This window comes from Tupaia chinensis, unplaced genomic scaffold, assembly GCF_000334495.1.
Source record: "Tupaia chinensis unplaced genomic scaffold, TupChi_1.0 Scaffold000216_1, whole genome shotgun sequence".
NCBI classification, from domain to species: Eukaryota; Metazoa; Chordata; class Mammalia; order Scandentia; family Tupaiidae; genus Tupaia; species Tupaia belangeri.
In genome coordinates, this window is record NW_006159691.1 from 1,286,189 (window position 1) to 1,300,852 (window position 14,664).

At 41.9% G+C, this 14,664-nt stretch overlaps 1 long non-coding RNA gene across 1 annotated transcript in view; it reads right to left on the reverse strand.

The window, feature by feature from the left end:
* The window catches only part of LOC114007679 (uncharacterized), an 84,040-nt gene that overhangs the window by 6,307 nt on the left and 63,069 nt on the right, over positions 1–14,664 (reverse strand). The window contains exon 2 of the long non-coding RNA XR_003549264.1: positions 656–846. This is a non-coding gene — a long non-coding RNA (uncharacterized LOC114007679). The remainder of the gene's footprint in view (positions 1–655; positions 847–14,664) is intronic.

The following is a 14,664-nucleotide window of genomic DNA, read 5'->3' on the forward strand; positions in this document are numbered from 1 at the left end:
GAACAGAAACAATTTCACCAACATCAAACAAGGCCCCGCTGACTGTGTTTGAGCAAGACAAAAGCAAGACCACTCTGTATTCATATCTAAACTGGATTATTAATAGTTTGCTAAGGATGCCTTATCAAAGCTCTACAAATAGAATGGCTTAAATAACAGAAACGTATCATCACACAGTTCTGGAGGCTGGAAGTCTGAAACCAAGGTCTCTGCAAGATCACACTTCCTCCTAAAGTCAGGGAAGGATCTGTTCCATGCCACTCTCCTACTTTCTGGTACTGCCCTGACTTGTGACAGTGTAACTCCAATCTTCATACAATATTCCTCTGGTATGCACTTCTCTATGTCCAATTTCTCCCTCTTTAGAAGGACAAGTCATATTGGATTAAATGTCCACTCTATTAACTTCATCTCAACTAATTACATCTGCAACCACCCAATTTCCAAATAATTCTGAAGTACTGGAAGTTGGAGCTTCTACAAATGAATTTTAGGAGGGATACAGTTCAAGCTATAACTCATAAATTTAGGCGAAAATAAGGACATTGTTCAAACCACAAAAATTACCAGCATCCCCTGTATTAGATATCAAGGACAGATATACCAAATTATCACAGTTTTGGTGCCTTGAAACAACAGAAATTTGTCCTCTTACAGTTCTGGAGGCCAGAGTCTGGGCAATAATCAAGGTGTCTACAGGCTGTGCTCTAGGAAAGAATCCATCTTTGCATCTTCTAGCTCCTGATGGCTGCCAGCAAACCCTGGTTTATAACCATCTCACTCCAGGCTTCCATGCCATCGTCTTCAAATCTCTCTTTACTCACTCCATCTTCCACGTGCCTTCTCCTGAGAGAGGGAGACAGAGATAGATACAGAGAGAGAGAGAGAATGCATGTGAAGTTTCTTCTGTCTTTCCCTTATAAGAACACTTGTGATTAAACCTAGGGCTCAGTGGGATAATCCAAGATCATCTCCCTAATCCCAAAATCCTTGCTTTAATCATACCTGCAAAGGCCATTTTTTCCATAGAAGGTAACATTCAAAGGTTCCAGGTGTCAGGATCTGGTACCTTTGGCAGCCGTTATTCAACCTACTGCATCTTCTGTGCTAGCTAATGAAGGTGACTGCTGCTTCTTTACCGATAACAGCTTTAATCTCATGTCATGTATCTCCTAAATGAGATTTATTAATATATCTACTCACAGAATAACCTCCACTTCCAATCAGAGAAAAGCCCTGCTCCTGAAACTCTCAAAATCAGTTGACCTAAGCCCAAATTCTACAAGATATATAACACCTCTCGTGAGGTGCCTCACGGCTCCCCTGGATATGTGATCTGTCTTGTTGCAAGGATTCAATTAACATGGTTTTGTTCAATTACAGGCATTTTCGTGGTAGTAGTTGGTTGGAGAACCTTAACAGTAACATAAAAACCATATCACAAACAAGAAAATGCTTAAATTTGTCAACATAGAAGTAATGTCATTAAAAGATGGCAAAGTTGGGACCAGCAGTTGGCGTAATAGCTATGTTGCTGGACTTCCATGTAGTAGACCACAGTTCGAGTCCCAGACCTGGTGGCTTGAACTCACGCCAGGCACGTGTGTATGCATGCCCAAAATCCCAAGAGGAGAATGGAGAAGGACTGCGGCATGGCCATCCGCCGTGGGGGGTGATTTCTCACTGTCTGTCTCTCTGCCTCTGTCTTTCAGCGAGCACATGCGCCCTATAGCAAAAACCTCTCCCCACCCCCCCAAAAAAGATGGCAGAGTAAGAACCTCCAAACAATCATGCCTAAAATCTTGAGAGGAGAATGAATGGAGAGGGACTGCGGCATGGCCATCCGCCGTGGGGGGTGATTTCTCACTGTCTGTCTCTCTGCCTCTGTCTTTCAGCGAGCACATGCGCCCTATAGCAAAAACCTCTCCCCACCCCCCCAAAAAAGATGGCAGAGTAAGAACCTCCAAACAATCATTTCCTTCGTAACAGCAATGAAAATACTAACAAAATTTATCAGAATCAACTACTTCAGAACTCTGGAGATTAACCAAAAGCTTACAGCAATCTGAGGAAAAAGAGAGGCATTTATATTTGTTTTTTTAAAAAAAAATTGAATCTCAGTAAGAATAGAGAGCTTTGTGGCATTTTAACTTACCTAGACTCATCACCTTCCCTCCAGTGCACAGTAACCTTAAAAACTAACAGTCTGTAATCACAGGATAACCAATAGCCTAGTAGCCACTGAAAAAGTTGGAACAGGGTGGTAGCTCTTTCAAAGTTCCATTTCAGAGAATTGTCTTTATTTGACCTGACCCAGAGTTCACCCATTGTGAACAGTCTTTTATCCCTTCTTTGGGAGCTTTTGTCAAAATCAGTAAGCAGAATGATTTAACATTGTAGCTGCCAGAGAGGGGAGATAACGGTTTGGGCAAACAACAAAGCTAACCAAAAAACTAAAAAGGAGAAGCTGAAGAATGAAATTCCGTAGGGAATTTTAAAAGAAAGTCATACATGTACACATGGTTTTGAAAAGAAGGCCACAGGGCTGTGTGCATATTCAGGAAAGACACGCAAAGACCCTGAGCATTCACTTCTAGCTGATCTTGAGGCTTCCTGCAAGTAGGAAGTGAAGGCTGATCCAGAGTTGGAAAGTGCTTGGGTAAGTATTGAAAGCATGCCCCAGCATATATTCATAGCTCATCGGCAAAGACTGAGAGACATATTTGTTCCAGGCATTCAAGGAAATTTCAATCTAATCAATAGTGATGACTTTTAGAGGAACAGACTTCAGTGGACACACACAACAAAAAAAATACAGACTTCACAGAATTTGTCCAGGAAAGTCACTAAAACAAACAAACAATACTAATAATAACACAAATATTTAAAAAATAGGAAAAAAGGAGAATCTGTTTTTCAGAACTGTCAAATGTTATTTAGAATGCCCAGGGGACCAGCAGTTAGCGTAATGGCTATGTTGCTGGACTCCCACGTAGTCGACCGCGGTTCGCGTCCCAGACCCGGTGGCTTAAAACTCACGCCGGGCACGTGTGCGTGTGTGCCCAAGATCCCGAGAGGAGAATGGAGGAGAAGGGGTTGTGGCGTGGCCATCCCCCCTGGGGGGTGATTTCTCGCTTTCTGTCTCTCTGTCTCTGTCTGTCTGGCAAGCGCACGCGCCCTATAGCGAAAACCTCTCAAAAAAAAAAAAAAAGAATGCCCAGTTTTCAACAACAAGAAAAATTATGTCACGCAAAGAAACAAGCAAGTGTTGTCCATACATAGGGGAAAAGAAAAGTCAATTGAGGGACCAGCAGTTAGCATAATGGCTATGTCACTGGACTCCCACGTAGTCGACCGCGGTTCGAGTCCTGGACCCGGTGGCTTAAACTCATGCAGGGCGTGTGTGCGTGCGTGCCCAAGATCCTGAGAGGAGAATGGAAGAGAAGGGATTGCGGCGTGGCCATCCCCCCTGGGGGGTGATTTCCTGCTTTCTGTCTCTCTGTCTCTCTGTCTCTGTCTGTCTGGCGAGTGCACGCGCCCTATAGCAAAAAGCCTCTCCAAAAAAAAAAAAAAAAAGTCAATTGAAACAGTCTCTCAGGAAGTTCAGACATTGGACCTACTAGACAAACCATTTAAATCAACTCTTCTAAATATATTCCAAAAAGAGGGAAAAAAAAGGAGCTACATTAAAATAAATAAATAAATAAAGGAAAGTTTTAGAATAATGTCTTACCACACAGAAAATAACAATAGAGACAGATATTCTATGAAGAAACCAAATAGAAATTCCAGAATTAAAAAGAAACAATAAATGTGGGACCAGCAGATGGTGTAATGGTTACATCACTGGACTCCCATGTAGTCAACCAGAGTTCAAATCTCATACCCAGTGACTTGAAACTCATGCTGGGTGTATATGAGTTCCTGCTCATGCCCAAAATGCTGAGAGGAGAATGGAGGAGAAGGGATTGTGGCACCCCCCCCGGGGATGGGGAGTGATTTCTCACTTTCAATCTGTCTCTCTCTCTCTCTGGCGCGCGCACATGCCCTATAGCAAAATTCTTTCTCTAAAAAACAAACAAAAAAAAGGAAACAATAAATGTGTGAGCTGATAGATATGATAATGATCCTGATTTGATCACTATACATCTATATATGCATTGAGATTTCACACTGTATTCCCGTAAATATGTACACTTACTACTTGTCAATTTAACATACCAATTTTTTAAGAATTATTTTAATTTTATTTACTCATTTATTTTAATTTGACCAGAGAGAGAGAGACATACACAGAGATAGAGATAGAGAGAGGGGGAAAGTGAGAAAGCAAGCCATCAGGTCTGGGACTCCACCCATGGTCAGCCATGAGGGACTGTCCAGTGCCTTTACCACCATGCCATCTGCTGGTCCCTTAAATAACAATTTTTTTAAAAGTACAATAATTTGTGGGCCAGCAGGTGGTGTGGAGATTAAGGTGTTGGATTTCACATGGCCAATAGTGCAGTTTGAGTCCCAGATCCACTGACTTGATAACCGCACCAGGTGCTGTGCATGTATGCCCAAAATCCCAAGAGGAGACTGGAGGAGAAGGAATCGCAGTGTGGTCATCCCTCTCGTGGGGTAATTTCTCACTTTTTCTCTCTCTCTTTTTGTCTTTCTCTGGAAAGTGTACATGTCCTATCACAAAAACAAGAACATGAAACAAACAAAGTGCAATTATTGAAATGAAAACTTTACTAGAGAGTTTGAAGATCATATTTAAGCAGAGAGAATAAAAAATATATAAAGCAAGTTTTTAGATAGGTAAATTGAGACTATCCTATAAGAGAAAGAATAAAAGGCATAGGAACAAAAAATAAACAGAGCCTCAGGGAGCTGCCACAACCAAGAGAGAAGAGGACAGAAAAAAATACTTGGAGAAGTAATAGCCACAAACTTCTAAAACCTGATAAAAAAACATTCATCTACATTTCCAAGAAGTTTAACGATTTATGACTTAGGGCATGAGTGCTCACCAAAGAGACAGTGAGAGGGAAAGTGAGAAACCACCCACCAGGGAGGATGGCCACACCACAATTCCTTCTCCTCCGGGCACGTACACACACCCAATATGATTTTCAAGCCAGTGGGTCTGAGACTTGAACTGCAGTTGGCCAGGTAGGTGTCCAGCAACTCTGCCATCTGTTGGTCTTTCCAACTACTTTTTATGATTAAAACATACACACACACACACACACACACACACACACACTAAAATAAAATAGAAGGGAATAGCTTCATCTGATTAAAGACCATCTACAGAAAGCACATAACTAACATCATAATTAATGGTTTGAGACTGCAAACTTTACCCCTAAGATCAGGAGACATCCAGGTGTGTTCCCATTCATCATTTATATTTAACATTTTACTGGAAATTCTAGTCAGTATAATCAGGCAAGAAATAGAAATAAAAGATATCCATATTGCCAAGGTAGAAGTAAAATTATTTCTTATCAGGGAAGACATAATTTTGTATACAGAAATCCTAATGAATCCACAAAATGACTACTAGAACTAATGAACAAATTTGCAAAGGATGATAGATACAAGAACATTAAAAAAATACAAAAAAAATCAATGCACAACCAGAAAATTAATTTTAAAAATTCCCTTTACAATAGCAACAAAATAAAATATAACATCTAGAAATAAACTGAGCCAAATAACTACAAGGTTAGTACACTGAAATTATAAAACATAACTGAAAGATTTAAAGAAGACCTAAACAAATAAAAAATACATCCATGTTTATGGATTGGAAGACTTAATAATGCTCAGATTGGGGGGAGGGGAATTGCTCTACAGATTCTATACAATGTCTAAGTCCCATCTGGGTTTTTTGCAAAAATATACAAGGTAATTTTAAGATTAATATATAAACACAAGTAATCTAAAATACAGATTAACCTTGTAAAATATGAACAAAGTGGGACCAGCAAATGGCATAATGGTTACATTGCTGGACTCATTCGACTGTGGTTAGAGTCCCAGGCCCAGAGGCTTGAAACTGATGCTGGGCACATGTGCATGCATGCCCAAGATCCCAAGAGGAGAATGGAGAAGGGATTGCAGTGTGACACCCCTTGGGGGGTGATTTCTTGGTTTCTGTCTCTCTGGTGAGCACAACACTCTATAGCAAAAATCTCTCTTAAAAAAAAAAAGTGAACAAAGTAAAAGGACTTATACTTCCCAGTTTCAAAACACATTACAATGTTACAATGATCAAAACAGTATAAACTGTCATAAGGATAGACCTAAGGTATGGATTTGAGAGATCAGTGATAAACCTTTACATGCATGGTCAGTTGACTTTTGATAAAGGTTCAAAATAATTCAATAGGGGGAAATTATCTTTTTTAAACTTTTATTTATTATTGTTATTAGTAGTAGTATTTTCAATTTCCTATAGGGCACCAGAGAGAGAGAATGAGAAAGGAAGCTACCAGGTCCAGGACTCAAACCATGGTTGGCCATGTGGGAGTTCAGCACTTTAACCACCATGATACTTGCTGGCCTGGGAAATTGTCTTTATAACAAATGGGGCTAGGATAATTAGATAACTACTTGCAAACTAATTAAATTAGACCCCTACCTCACTCCATATAAAAAAATTAATTCAAATAGATGAAAGACCTAAACATAGAGGTAAAAGTACAAAAGTCTTAGAAGAAGATTAGGCAAAAGTTTTTGTGACTCTGGATTAGAAAGACGTCAAGGTACAATCAATAAAAGAAAAAAATAGATAAATTGGACTTCATAAAAATTTTAACTTTGTACAACAAAGAACACTATCAAGAAAGTGAAAAGACAACCACAAAATGAGGAAAAAAATTGTAAATTTGTCTGACAAGGAATAAGTATTCAGAATATGTGAAATATTCTTACAACTCAACAATAAAAAGACAACCCAATTTTAAAATGGGAAAGGATTTGAATAGACATGTCTCCAAAGTTATATGAATGATCAAGAAGCACGTAAAAAATGCTAAAGTTACTTAAAAAAAATACACCAAAACCTCACTGAGATACTACTTAGCATCTACTAGACTGGCTATAATCAAGAAGACAGAGAATAGTAAGTGTTGGCAAGGAAGTGAAGAAATTAAAACATTTGTACATTGCTGGTGGGAATGTAAAATCATGCAGCTGCTTTGGAAGACAGTTTGGCAGCTCCTCAAAAAGCTAAACATAGAAGTATAATGTTACTGAAAAATAATACTCCTACATAGATAGCCAAGAGAATTGAAAACAAATGTTGAAACAAAAGCATATACACAAATATTCATAGCAGCATATTCAAAACAGACAAAAAAAATGGCAATGCCCAGATCCATCAATTGAGTATGGTATATCCATGCAATGAAATATCCATGCAAGTCATAAAAAGGAATTGAGTACTGATTTTTGCTATACTGTGGATGAACTTTGAAAATCTATGGTACATGGGACCAGCAGTTAGCGTAATGGCTATGTCGCTGGACTCCCACGTAGTTGACTGCGGTTCAAGTCCCGGACCCGGTGGCTTAAACTCACGCCGGGGGTGTGCATGTGTACCCAAGATCCCGAGAGGAGAATGGAGGAGAAGGAATTGCGGTGTGGCCATCCCCCCTGGGGGGTGATTTCTCGCTTTTTGTCTCTCTGTCTGTCTCTGTCTGTCTGACGAGCGCGCGCACCCTATAGCAAAAACCTCTCCAAAAAGAGAAGAGAAAAAAAAAAAAAAAGAAAATCTACGGTACATGAAAGAAGCCAGACACAAAAAGCTACATATTGTATAATTCCACTTATATGGAAGTCCAGAATAGGCACATCCATAAAGACAGAAAGCAGATTAGTAGAAATGGGGGGTGGGTGATGTTATTTCTGACTAGGTAGTCAAAGAAGTCTCTGTAGAGACTACGTAGTCTCTACAGAGGTGGGAACAGAGTTCTGGCTGAAGAGGCTTGGTGGACCGTATAGATTTCCTTGGAAAGCACATTCTGGGCAGAGAAAATACCCAGTACAAACCCCCTGAGCTGGGAAAAGCTTCATGGGAAGGGAGATGAGATGGAGCTGGTTGCACAACTCAAGGGCAGTAGGGGTGGGGATGGAGTTTAAATTTTTTCCTGAGTCAGAAAGAAGCTTTTGGAGACCTTAGGTGTACATGGAGGGCTGGGGGTTGATTGCTATTTTGTGAAGGCCTCTCTGGCTGCCATGTAGAAAATGCGCTAAGAGAATGCATCAAATCAGTTAGAAGGGAAGAAATGGGCATGGCTTTGTCCCCAGTTAGAGCTAAGAAACAGAGTAAAGGGGGCATTTTTAAGAAATATCTTGGGAAACCAGCAGATGGTGTAATGGTTACATTGCTGGACTTCCACATGGCCAACCGCGGTTTAAGTCCCGGATCCAGAGACTTGAAGCTCATGCTGGGCGCAAGTACATGCATGCCCAAGATCCCAAGAGGAGAATGGAAGAGAAGGGATTGCAGCATAGCCATTCCCCCGGGAGGGGGGAGGGTGATTTCTCACTTTCTGTGTCTCTGTCTCTCTCTGTCTCTTTGGCAGGCACTTGTACCCTATAGCAAAAATCTTTCTCTAAGAAAAGGAAGAAAGAGAGAGAGAGAGGGAAGGAAGGAAGGAAGGAAGGAAGGAAGGAAGGAAGGAAGGAAGGAAGGAAAATATCTTGGAGCAAGAGATAATGAGAGTTCAGCCACACATAATGTTCTTCTCCTAACAAGAGCTTTCTCCTCTGCTTCCACTTGTAGAGAGAGCAAATCAGGGTATTTTTAGAAATTCTTCAGGACCGAGAGCAGACAAGGTGACGTGAAAGTTCTCCCCACCACCTGGACACTCAACACTGAAGCACGGCACATCCATCCACAGAAATGTACAGCTTTATACATAACAACTCCAAACTGAAAATAACCAAACTGTCCATAGGGTTTAGAACAGATAAATAAAGTGTCTATATTCCTACAATGGGGTACTAGCCAACAATTAATAAAACAATCTACTGCTACTGCCAACAGAATGGATGCATCTCAAAAATATTATATTGGCCCTGCCCTGTGGTGCAGGCAGGAGGGCACTGCTGTGCAATGTTAGAGTCACATGGAAGGTCCAGGTTCTGATGCCAGACCAACCGGGACACACAGGGCATGGCAACACACACTTATAATCTGGCTAACTGAGAGGCCTGGGTGGGAGGATCACGGTGCCTCTATAAATCTCTGTCTTTCTTTCTGTGTCTTTTTCTCTCTTATTTAAAAAAAGAAAATGTATGTTATGCAAAAGAAGTCAGACAAAATGATTTACATACTTAGGACTCCTCTAGCATGAAGTTCAGGCAGGGGCACAATTAATGTTATTTATAGTGATAGAAATCTGAAAAGCAGTTACCTAGGAGTGGGAAGCAGAGATCAATTAGAAAAGGGCACTAAAGAACTTTCTAGAAATCTGGTAATGTTCTACATTTAGATTTGGGTGGTGGCAAATGAGTATGTGTGCTTTCATTTGTTTGTTTGGTTTGGTTTTTGCCATAGGGTACATGCACTCACCAGAGAGAGACAGAGGGGGCAAGTGAGAAATCATCCCCAGGGGAAATGGCCATACCACATTTCCTTCTCCGTTTTCCTCCTGGGATTTTGGGCACACATGCACACATGTCCAGCATGATGTTCAAGCCAACAGGTCCAGCACTTGAACTGTGGTTGGCCATGTGGGAATCTAGCGCCTTAACCACCACACCATCTGCTGGTTCCTGATCAATGACATTTTTTTAAAGTGCACACCCTCTGGGCCAGCAGGTGGCTTGCTGGTTAAGGCACTGGATTCCCACATGGCTGACTGCAGTTCAAGTCTCGAATTCCGCAGCCTGAAAATCACAATGGCCATGCGTGCCCAAAATCCTGAGGAGAGAATGGAGGAGATGGAACTGCAGCGTATCCATGCTCCCTGGGAGGTGACATCTTACTATCCCTCTCTCTGTTTCCTCTCTGGCTAGTGCACACACCCTGTGGCAGAAAACCTACCCAAAAAAAAAAAAAAAAGTCATTGATCACCAGTGGCAGCCACATGGCTATCATGTGCCCCAATACAAGGTGATGAGAAGGGAACTTGCCTGTGAGTATTCTCTCTCCAAACCCAAAGCTCCAGTTTAATCATGAATACCATAACAGAGAAACCAAAATGAGGGACCTTCTATAAAATATTTGACCTGTACTTCTCAAAACTGTCCAGTACTCCCCCGAAACAAGGAAAGACTAAGAAACTACCCACAGGCCAACGGAGGCCAAGGAGATGTCACGATTAAATACAATGTGGGGTTCTCAATGAAATTCTGGAATAGAAAGAGGACATGAATAAAAAAGCTAGTAAAGGAGACCAACAAGAGGCATGGTAGTTAAGGTCCTGGACTCCCACATGGCTGACCACAGTTCGAGTCCTGGACCTGGTGGCTTGCTTTCTCATGTTCCCGCTCTGTCTCTCTCAGGTGAATTAAAAAAATAGTAATAAATAAAATAAAATAAATAATCCTAAAAAAAGAAAAAGTCAGTGAATCTAAATAAAGTCTGGGGTTTTGTTCATAGTCCTGAACCAGCATGAGTTGCTTAGATTTGATGGTTATATTATGATAATGCAACTTTTTTTTAGGGAAATCTAGGGACAGGATATTATGGGAACTCTACCACTTCTGAATTATTTTTAGAAATATATAATTTTTCCAAAATAGCTGAATATTTAGATGTGTCTATTTTACTGTATGTAAGTGACTTCTCAATAAAACATTGGTGGGGTGGGGGTATGGACAGAGAATCTGAAATGCTCCCCCACGGGGGCATAGCCAGCAATGATGGAGGCAAGAACTCCACTCTCTCTTCTGCTCTGCCTTCACCCTACCCAAACCCAGGCTTGCTGACAGAATGCTTTATTGAATCAACATAGGGTGAAAGTTTTTCTCAGAGCTTCCAAAGCAAGAGTTTCAAAACCTCTTTGGTAATATCACCTGATATTCTTTTATCTTCGCCTTTGTAGGCAGTCACGTGACAGGTCATAGATCAATGGCTGAGGAAAAATCTGGGCTAGAGTGAGCTCAATGAACAAATGGGCAAATGAGCAAATGTATAATTGTGCTTGGAGACATCAGGGAGAGCTTCACAGAGGAGGTGACATTTTATTGGGTCTTAAAGGATGAGTGGAAGTTAATCGGGAGAAAAGTTGGGGAGGAGTAGGTTGCACTGTGGAGGGAAATTCTAGGGATGAGGTTAAGTCTGATGCCTTCTAGAGCCTGCAGGAAGGTTGGCAGTTAAGGCTAAGATGTTAGGCTAAGGTTTTAGGGCTTGATATTGCTCAACAGAGCATCCCAATTCCTTGGACCACAGCCTTGTGAGCTGTTGTCCAGTCAGTGTGAGTCCCCAGGATTCTAAGAAGTAACCAAGATCAGGGGCTCCTGCTGAGGTGGGAAAAAAGTGGGGGAAGTGTTCAAGGAGGAGAGGAAGATGATCACCTCTTCAGGTCCAGCACTGTGCAGGGGTGAGGTCAGATCAGAGATGAGAACCAGATGCAGGTAGCCACGATTAGGATGGCAGAAAGGGGACAGATCAAGGAAGACTCTGGTCCCCACTGAATATAACACATGAGGGGAGAAAGTAGGGTTGAGGATGAATACTAAAGGTGAGTTATGATTACAGTACTTTGGAAGTAGGCAGAAATCTAAGAGAAGCAGAAATATATGATCTGTGTATACACACTGCACAACTCACACCTCCCAACACACACAAATGCACACGCAGCCTTCCTCTTCTGAAGCTAGTTGCCCATCACAGTAGACAAAAAAAAAAAAGAAAAAAAAAAAACACACACACACACCCAGGGCACTGAGTTCAGCTGAGAAATCTCCAACCTTACAAAAGTCACCTGCACACATGTTGACAAGGCAGGACCCAGCAGAATTCTAATTTCCACTGCATCAGTTTCCAGGGAACAAGACAAGCTGTGGCTTCTAGAAGGAGCTTCAGGTTTTGCCTTTTCTCAGAAGCAACCGCTACTTTCATGAACACGGAGCAGAGGCGAGGGGGAGGTAGCACAGGAGTCAGTGGCTAAGCTAGCGCTCATTATAGGCAAGTCCTGATATAGAGAGAAGAAAAAAATCCAGTTTGTACCATCTTCAAATATCACATTGTTGTGACTTATAACAGCATCCACTGTATCTTGTTCCATTACAACTGCCAAAAGGGGGGGAAAAAATTGAATTACCATGCTAATGTCTTCTCTTTTGGTGAAATCTGTGATTCAGGTACGCAGATAGAAAATACATCATTAGTTGCTTTTAAACTTGTCTCTAATGATGAAAAAACATTGCAGGGCATGAGCGGGAGACATAACTAAACTCAGCCGCTGGCAGCTTTGGGGAGCCTCTTGTAAACTGTAATGTGACAGTGCAGTTTCTTTTTCCCTCTGAGATGACAGTTAATTCCAGACCAGGAAGGCTGTCAAAAATGCTTAGTTCTGCTCCACTTGAGTTAATTACCGGCCCTGGGGCAGGCTGCCCTCCACTCCTCTGCTAATGGGGCTGGGCTCCAGGTAAAAAATCCATTTGCAAGAATGTTTTCCTTGCTCCAGATCTAATTTATTGAATATCAAATATTTATGCCAATGCAATTAAAGTGACAACATCGCTCTCCCTTCTCCCCTGCCCCCGTCCTAGACAAGCTCAGGCTTGCTGACAGAATGCTTTATCGAGTAAACACAGGGTGAAAGTTTTTCTTGAGCTTCTGAAGCAAGAGTTTTGAAACCTCTTTGACCCATAACATCACCTGGGATTCTTTTATCTTCGCTTTTGTAGGCAGCCACGTGACAGGTTATGGGGTGGTGGCTGTGTGGCTATGGTTTCAGTTAGACCAATATCTGCCGCAACCTTCTGTGTGCTAGACCAGACCAGGCACTGTGGGTGAGCAAAACGGAATAGACTTGGCCCATATTCCCAACGATCTTCTGGTCTGAAACAGTAGACAACTCAGGGCATATGTAAAAAAGTGAAAAACACCTATGATGCAGATAAACTACGGAGGTCCCAGAAATAGATCTGTTCCAATTCATTCTGTTAACAGGAAATACCTGGAACTGGGTGATTTATAAGAATAGAGATTTACTCAGCTCAAGGTTTCGAGGTCCAGCATCCAAGGGCCACATCTTGTGTGTGGGAGGTCTTCTGGAGTCATCACCACAGGGCGGAAGGCAGGAGCACATACTCCTGGGTCTTTCTTCTCTCATTCCCTCTCTTTATAAACCCATGAGGAGTCAATCATGAGGCCCCACTGACATGGGAAGTTGGGTGCATGGGCCCAATACCCAATGCAAGAACAGTGGCAAGCTCGATTCTTTGTCTTACACTCATGAAGAATCAGAGATGTGGGCACAGAGAGGGGATAGTAAAATAAAGTTTATTGAAGGAGAGAACAGAGTTCCCAAGCAGGGAACAGTCCTGAATGGATCACAGAAGAGGAGCTAGAGCAAGGGGTTTATTATCTTGGTCAAGAAGGGCTTTGTCCAGGCTTGTTCTCAGGAAAGATCATGCACAAATTCTCTTTGTGGTGGGGCAGATGCTACTGGGTCCTGTTATATTTCCTAATTTTGGAATGGGTATAAAGGTCATGAAACTCACTTTGTCTAAAAGTTTTGGGCCAAAAAGACCATTGGTTAGTGGCCACAGGAATTCTTACATCACTTAGGCTCATGGTATAGGTGCCCTTTGGCCCTTTTTGTGGCCCTAATTTGGCCCTTTGTTGCCAGCTATTCTCGGCTTATCTCATAGTTTCCCTTGGGCCCAGGTACTTTAGATTTCAAAGTTAGGAGTTGTCTGGCCCTTGGTCCCTGACTCTAATTGTTCTTGTGTATGACCTTCTGGGGAGGTTACAATTGCTGGTTTCATTTGGAGTCCACTCACAGGGGCTTCCCTGGTCCCTTTCTTAGATGCCTAACTGACTTCTACACTGTCATCCTCCATAATGACCTCGGTCTTAATCTGCTCCCATAAACTCCGCCTTTCAACACTGTAATAGGATTAAATGTGCACCTTTTTTTTTTTTTTTTTGGAGAGGTTTTTTGCTACAGGGTGCATGAGCTTGCCAGAAAGAAAGAAACAGAAAGTGGCCACGCTGCAATCCCTTCTCCTCCGTTCTCCTCTCGGGATCTTGGGCATGCACACACACGCGCCTGGCTTGAGTTTAAGCCACTGAGTCCAGGACTCGAACCATGGTTAACTACATGGGAGTCCAGCGACATAGCCATTATGCCAACTGCTGGTCCCAAACATGCACCTTCTTAATCCTACCACAACCAATTCTCAACTCATGAATTTTGGGGAACATTCAAACCATGGCAAGGTCCTTACAGATCTTGGATTTGGGGTCTTCAAGGCTTGAAACCACTCAAGGCCTTCACCTACTCAACAAAACCTCACTGCAGAAAGTTCTGGATCTAGCCATTTTTTTCCCAAAATCCTAGTCACCCAGACCGTCCTCATGGAATGGCACCTGGCCCCCAGTTTCACCTACATAAGTTTCTTGTTTTACAAAACACACAATTTGACATCTGCACCAAACAGATGGATGACTGGTAAAGATAGGCAAATAAATAACCTAAC